Source organism: Panicum hallii, chromosome 9, assembly GCF_002211085.1.
Source record: "Panicum hallii strain FIL2 chromosome 9, PHallii_v3.1, whole genome shotgun sequence".
Classification (NCBI taxonomy): domain Eukaryota; kingdom Viridiplantae; phylum Streptophyta; class Magnoliopsida; order Poales; family Poaceae; genus Panicum; species Panicum hallii.
Genome location: NC_038050.1, coordinates 17,101,622 through 17,108,797, shown reverse-complemented (window position 1 = coordinate 17,108,797; position 7,176 = coordinate 17,101,622). Strand labels below are relative to the sequence as shown.

General features: G+C 45.9%; 1 pseudogene; it reads right to left on the bottom strand.

The window, feature by feature from the left end:
* Positions 1-1,192: 1,192 nt before the first annotated feature.
* Positions 1,193-3,717, bottom strand: LOC112872905 (annotated as a pseudogene).
* Positions 3,718-7,176: the final 3,459 nt, after the last annotated feature.

Sequence of the window (7,176 nt, the reverse complement as noted above, 5' to 3'; positions counted from 1 at the left end):
CACGTTTCTCCTCTGGGGTACATCGGCCGTCATCGCCAGACTCTTGGCCAAGCGGTGGACCGGCGACATCGAAGAAATCGACAACCTCTAAAAGAAGACTATAGTGGGTAAGGGAAAAAAAAAAGACCATAATGACTCCCGCAACTATTAAGAATATCAGATTCTGCTCCCCTGCTATAATACCAATCAAAGAACCATTTAAAAGTAGTTTTATAGCGTTATAATTTGGCTACAGTTTGCAACGTAAATATACTACAATAAATAGATACTCATCCAAGTCCAATATGCATTTTGGGTATCATGCCGATATTCAAAACATTCTATCTTAGAATATGTACGTATGTGACCAAGATTACAAGAAGCATTTTATGTACTGAAAGTTGAAGCAATGAAACAGGCAACACAAAAGTAGACATAACCAAAATTTTCAACTCTTTCCAAAGAGATGAACCACCGATGTTGTTACTCGTTCAGATCCAGTTACACTAGCTAACATTTGCAGGACAAATTTCTGATAGCGAAGCTAACTGATTTAAACTTCATTCATATATTCCTGATCAGTTGGAACTTGGAAGAATTGTAGAGCCGCAAACAGAGAACTGACTGACAAAACGGATGGAATGCAACTAGTTTTGCTGTTATGCAACTCAGGTAGAACTAGTCACGCGCTTGACATGCTGATAACACAAATCTAGAAGACAGAGACAGTCATTTAGACTAAAACAATATGATGACCAAGTTCAGGAAACAGCAGCTATGTAACAGCCATTGCTAGAACGCTGAGTATCACTCAATCTATTGAGCAGCCTGGAAATCAACCTCTTCAACCAAATCATTTTACGCAATTAGGAAATGCAACGACCAGAGATGTGCTCACTGAAGACTCAATCAGCATAGTAACCTGATAAGAAAGTTATTAGTGATCATAGGTGGAACCATTGAAGTGCAAGAATCTTACATGAGGCAAGCTGAGACTAATTGACCATCTGCATATCATTGATGGAGTCATGCACCTGGTCAGAGAACCACCTGGTCCTAGCTAGAAACCTTACCTCGGCCACCATTGCTAAAAGAAAAATGATAACTACCCGATGAGCCACCATGACGCCACAAACCATGAACTGCCATTGATAAAACACCAAACAATTGGTAGAGATGCTAGCAACAGCATGTTCTAGTCCATGCCAGAAAAGGAGACAATCGGCGATGCCTAGTGAATATTCAATCAGGATAGCCACCTCATGACAAGGTTGTTCCTCCTAATCAATCGGTACAGTTGTAGAACTGATCGATTGCTAGAGTCATAGAAGCTCCGTTAACTTACAAAACATAGGCATCTGCATCGCTATCTGATAACCAACCATGAACTGCCACTTAAAGCATGCTAATGCTGAAATCCGAACATCACTCAACTAAGGCGCAAGCATGGACATCAGATCGTTCTTGATGGAGGGGCAGCTTCTGATTAGATGCTTGAAACCATCACTAGTCATGACTGCCCTCAACTTTGCCGGATCACTGAGAAAATGGAAGCATGCCTTCTTCAGCCCATGGCAGTGGTGCTGCTCAGCCAGTGTCAGGATTGTCGCGGCCGTGCCCACATCAATGTACTCGCACAGCTTACCCTCACACATCAACTTGAGCCTCTCCATATCTTACCTGTCCGCGTCGACAAGTAGGTGCTGGCACATGACATCTTCATCTTCCTTTCTCATATCTGGAAACGAATCGGTGTACAAGAAGCAGAGCAGTGCCTTGAACACGGGCGCCTCCATGTCGTTTACCTGTACCACATCTGCAGCGGTGCGGCTCTCCCTCATGGCGCCGAAGAACTCGGCACTGAAGACCGGCGACCGGGCCGCGAGCACGCACCGGTGCGCCGGGAACATCTCCCGCCCGACCTGGAACACCACATCGGCGCCCTTCTCGGTCTGGAGGAGGTCTGCGAGGTGCCGATGCAGGTCGGACGGGGGCACGGAGACGAATGTGGCCGGAGTGACCGGCTCCTCGGCAAGGAACTCTTTGAAGACGACGACGTCGCAGCGGACGGTGAGGGAGCCGTGCTTGCTAACATAGTTCTCCAAATTGAGTCTCGCTGGGCACCGGAAACCAACATCCGGTAACGACCTCAGCTTCTTCTCTGTTCTTCCGGTTCCGGAATAAGGAGGCCCGCTCCTCCCCCATGAACTCGAACTGTTCGCCAGACAACCTCGTCGAGGAAGAGGAAGAGGGAGGTGTCTGGCGAGAAGGATACGCGACCCGCGGTAGCGGCGTGATCGCCGTTGGGGAAGAAGCAAATCCGCCAGTGGTGGCCGCCGACGGTGAAAGGGCTGGACTTGATGGGAACTCCGGTGGGGATGCCCTTGATGATGTGGTAGCCGTCGATCTTGAGGTCGTGGTACCCGGCTGCATAGTCGGCGACAACGGTGGAGGCACACGCGGACCGCAACGGTTTGCGGCGGCCGGAGGCGGACGACAAGGCGAGCCTTCTCTCTCCCCTACCCCTCTCGCTCGAGATCAGCCTCGACCCTTCTGCTTCGCCGCTGCTGGTCGTACACGAGGGTTTAGCGAAGCGAGTGGAGTGGGGAATTGGGGATTTTGGGAGCCAGGGGAGGGGAAAGTGATGGGGTGGGTTCAGGGAGGGACGGAGACGGTCAGATACTCGGATGGAGTGGAGTGTGTTCTGTTCTTTTCCTTTTTTTTGTACTTTCCTTTTTCTCTACATTCGGATATTAACTCGTTTTTTCTTGTTAATTCCTTTTGCTTTATATGAAAGAATTCAATAATTTAAAGGACTTAATGCAATGAGTTGTGGAAGTGATTCCACAATCAAGTTTCTCTAACCAGAGCAAAATAATTTAAAGAAGTAAAGGTAAATTCAATACTTAGATTTGTGTTTTCAGTGGTATATATTATTTACATTGCTTAGATTTTAAAAAATAATATGGATTATTTTTGTTGAACTAGTACTTAGCTATATAACATATTAAAAAAACAGGTGAATCGACTTCTCAATCTGTTCGAGTTCTGTCCTGTTGAGATTTAAATTTATATTGCTACGACTTGAGAAAAAAATACTTTGGAGCTTACGTTTATATTGCTTAGATTGGAGAAAAGAAAACACGTATCTCGAAAGTAACACTCCTGTTGGGTCCGAAGGACTTGCCCTTAATAGAAAGGGAAAATGGAGTGTTGCTCAACGGAAATAATCTTATATGTATTTACAAAATTTTAAAAAATCATCCTGGTTACAGAAAAAGGCGGGGGTATTTAGACCCTTACCTTCGTTACATAGTCTCGGTAATGCCTCTAACTACCTAGAACATTCGTTGGATATTCTGATTTTTAGGTCATTTCCGGATGTTGGCATGTACAAGTTGTTCACTAGAAGGTGATCACGCTTCTCATGCAGCATCGAAGGTTCCATGAGTCTTTCAATCTTCTGTCACGCATATGCCCCCACGTTCCGTTCCACTGCAGGGTTCTCGGCGTCGTTAAAGGTTGTATAATTGATTCCTTCGCAGTCGCCCTTGACCTTCGATGCGTTCGCTGTGGAACCTTCGCACGTTCATCTCGGCGCGAACCTTCGAACATCACGGAAAGGGCTAATGCTTTAAGACTAGGCAAAGCTCGTGTAGTGCTTTTTAATCCCTCTGAAGATTCTTACCTTCGATGCCAATGCAGTTCAATTTTCAGCATAACCTTCAGCGAGACCATCTCGGTGATGGAGATCCCTAACAGTAGCTCCTCGCTGGCGAGGGCCGACTCCGACGGTCTGAATCCTCGAACAAGGATTGCCAGCCAACCTCCGTGAAAAAACATCTCCCCTAACGTCAGAGCTTGGCACGAGCTGAAGGTTACGTTTGCTTACGTGTCACATTTTGACTGGGCAACGTTTGGGCTTCCTCTTGGATTTACTGCCGGCCGTTGCTGTGCCTTTTACCCCCCTATATAAGCCGGGGGGGGACTTTCATGAGGAGAGTTTCGTTCAATTCGGTCCTTTTATGTGAATCGAAGGTTTTGATTTTCACCTTCTCGGGTTGCTGTTCTTTGTCTTAGTTTTGTTGTTCTTTTCTAGGGATGGCTCGTGTGAAAGAAACTGCTAAGCTCATCGAAGGTGGCGAAGCTAGTGTAGCGGCTGAGGATTTGGTTCAGCAGTCCGGGGATGAGGAGAACTTGTCTCAAGTGGACGCTGATCTTTCTGTCGTGAAAAACCTGAGGTGACCCTTCGATTTGGGAGATCATTGGTGTCGTAGAATCTTATCAACTTTTATGTTGACAAGGGTTACTTTAAGGCTGGGGAGTGTTGACCTCCAGGGGATGAGGATAACCCTAATCCTCTCGATGACGAAACTATTGTGTTCAGTGATTTTTTCATTGCTGGGTTGCGTTTTCCGCTCGATCCCTCTTTTCCTGAGATCCTGGCAACATATAACGTCAAGATGCATCATTTCACACCAAATGCAATCATTTAGTTGTTAAAATTTTTCTAGGCTATGAAGACCTTCGGCGCTCCGGTGTCTCCAGACACCTTTTGTAGATTTATGAGTTGCATCCCCAAGGTCGGAAGATCTCTTTTGAAAGTGAGGATGAGATTTACAACGCATAGAGCGGATCCTACACCTTCGTTCCGAGAAGGAGCAACAAGGTTTTGAAGCTAGATCGAGTTGAGATTTTCTATTGTCAGAAGGACAAATGCGACAATGACCAGGCCCTATATTTGTTTTATGCCAAGATTGGTTTTGCTGGTTCAGATGATCCGCAAGAGAAGATATTTCCTCTTGCTTCGAAGGTTCTTCCCTTTTAGCATGTCAATCAACCAAATTTTGACAAAACTTTGGAATTCAAGGAATGTAGCGCCGTGTTCAGGCAGGTGGTAGTGGCCATCGGTGGCTGCGACCTTGTGGAGGAATATCTGGCGGCTAAAATCTAGCCATTGACCCTCGGTTGGGCAGCCAAGTCCTTGAAGGTTAATCTTGGAAAGGTGACACACCCTATTCCCTATCCATTGATGAGATGGTGGTGGCCGATGTTGAACGCAAAGCTATCATGCTGCTTGGGGTTTACAACAAAAAGGAACACAAGGCCTTTTTGGACTATTGTTCCCATGGTGGCCGTATCAACTGCTGCTTCTATGAGATGGGTGTCACATATGAAGCTCGTGAAGCACCTCCGGAGCCTGTGAAGAGGGGTAGAGGGGTGGATAATGTGGTCTTGGAGGAGCCTACTGCTAAGAAGGGGAAGAAGGAAGCATCATCAGTGGTTGGTGGTACCTTGAGGCAGATCTCATTGGGTAAAACTCCAAGGGGGCCCTCTGCTAAGTTACCATCCGGTCAGGCAGGGTTTGGGAAGAAAAAGGATGCTGGTGCAAGTAAGTATTCTTTCAAGATTGCTGAATGCGATATGGGAAGTCCTGCTTTTATGAAAGCTTTGAACGCAACTGAACGTAGCGTTCCTTGGAGTATAGGGAGTAGGGGAAGGCTATAGAGATTGATATTGAGTAATTTGGATCTCTTTGTGCAGGCCCGAGGAGCGTTGGTGTGGTGATTCTAGACCTCCATTAGGAGCCAAGTGCGCCAGCTCGTATGGTGAACTTGGTTGATGAGGAGAGCAATGAGGAGGTCCTGAAGGTTGCTTCCAAAAATATTTCTAAGGGTGCCGAGCCGAGGCCCTTAAAGAAGGTTCAAGCCTCTCCTACAAGGGAGACCATCCCGGTGAGCTCATTTGGAGTTGGCGATGATGGTGAAACTGTTTCGGAGGAGGCGAAGCTGACTGAGGAGCCTATTCCTCAAAGTTTTACAGAGCAAGGTAAAGTTTTAACGACTCGTCGCCTTCCTTTTTAGGGGTCTAATATTGACCCATACCTTCGCTATGCAGTTAAAGTAGATATTGTGAAGCTTATGACCAAGCTTGGAGGTGTCATTCGTGGTCCTTCCGATACTCTGGCATCTGCACATGCTGCGACCTCCTCCTAGGCCGGGGGCCTTCCTAAGGAGTTTGAGCATTTTGATGTTGAAGGTTATTGCTTCAACTTTTCTATTCACTCTTGCTTTGATTGCGGTGTTGTTGTCGCTAAATGTTTTGTACTTTGCAGAGTTTAGAAAGAGTCTGGGAGTTTACAGGATGGAGTACTTGGGTTGCATCACTGCGTCCTTGTGCTTGAAGGTGAAACACTTTTTATTTTGTGGCTTACACCGGTCTTTTGTTGGTAACTTGATGCTAGGCTGCGTTTTGGCGCAGACTTTGTTGGCAAGTCGAGCTGTTGCTCACAGTGCCAAGAGTGATGGCGAGGCTCGATTGTAGAAATATGCTGAGAGCCTAAACCTGACTATGGCCAACCAAAAGTTGAAAGAGGAGAACAAGAACCTGGAAGATCTGCGTGTTCTGTTGAATGTTCGAGTCGAAGATTTGACTAAGAAAGTGGATGATCAAGAAAAAGTTATTCAGATGATGGAAAAGACCATCGATCAAAATGATGAAGTTTTGATAACCTTCACACCACTGTGGACAAAGATGCTGCCATGATTAATGTCCTTGAGCCCGAGAATAGACAGCTTAAGACTGATTGTGCAAAGAAGGATCTCCTGATTGAGAAATTGTTGAAAGAGGCTAATGAAAATCGAACGATAATGGATGAGGCTATTGGAGAAATTGTTGAGAAAAGTGTCCAGATTTATCTTGAGTATAAGAAGGCTTTAGCAACCTTTGGAGCTGAGCCTGAACCTCTGCCTCAGGACCCTAAAGGAGGAGCTTCAGGCTTACTTAATTGGATTCTAAGTGAATTTAAAGCTTTGAGGAGTGTATTGGCTAACACCTCTGATAACTCTATAGTTATCTTGTGCGAGTGTGTTCTTGCGATATTGGATCGCGAAGGTTGCTAGGATTTGCATCATCTAAAATCCAGTGATTACATCTTTCTGTCATTTTCAGAACTTGATTCCAATATCTCTAATGTTCAAGCTGTGAAGAAAGCTTTTGTTCAAAGGTTCTGGAAGGTAGCAGGCCCGGAATTTGTTCATAATGTGGCACAAAGCTGGCTAGAGGCGGTAAATCTTTGCATTTTTTTTTGAGCTTCATTAGTTTTGGTTCTGAGGGAAGCAACTCTATGCTGGCAAAGAGGATGGAGGCTGAGAGGGGCATTAAAGACGAGCCGACGAGGTTGCAGATGTCGCTAGG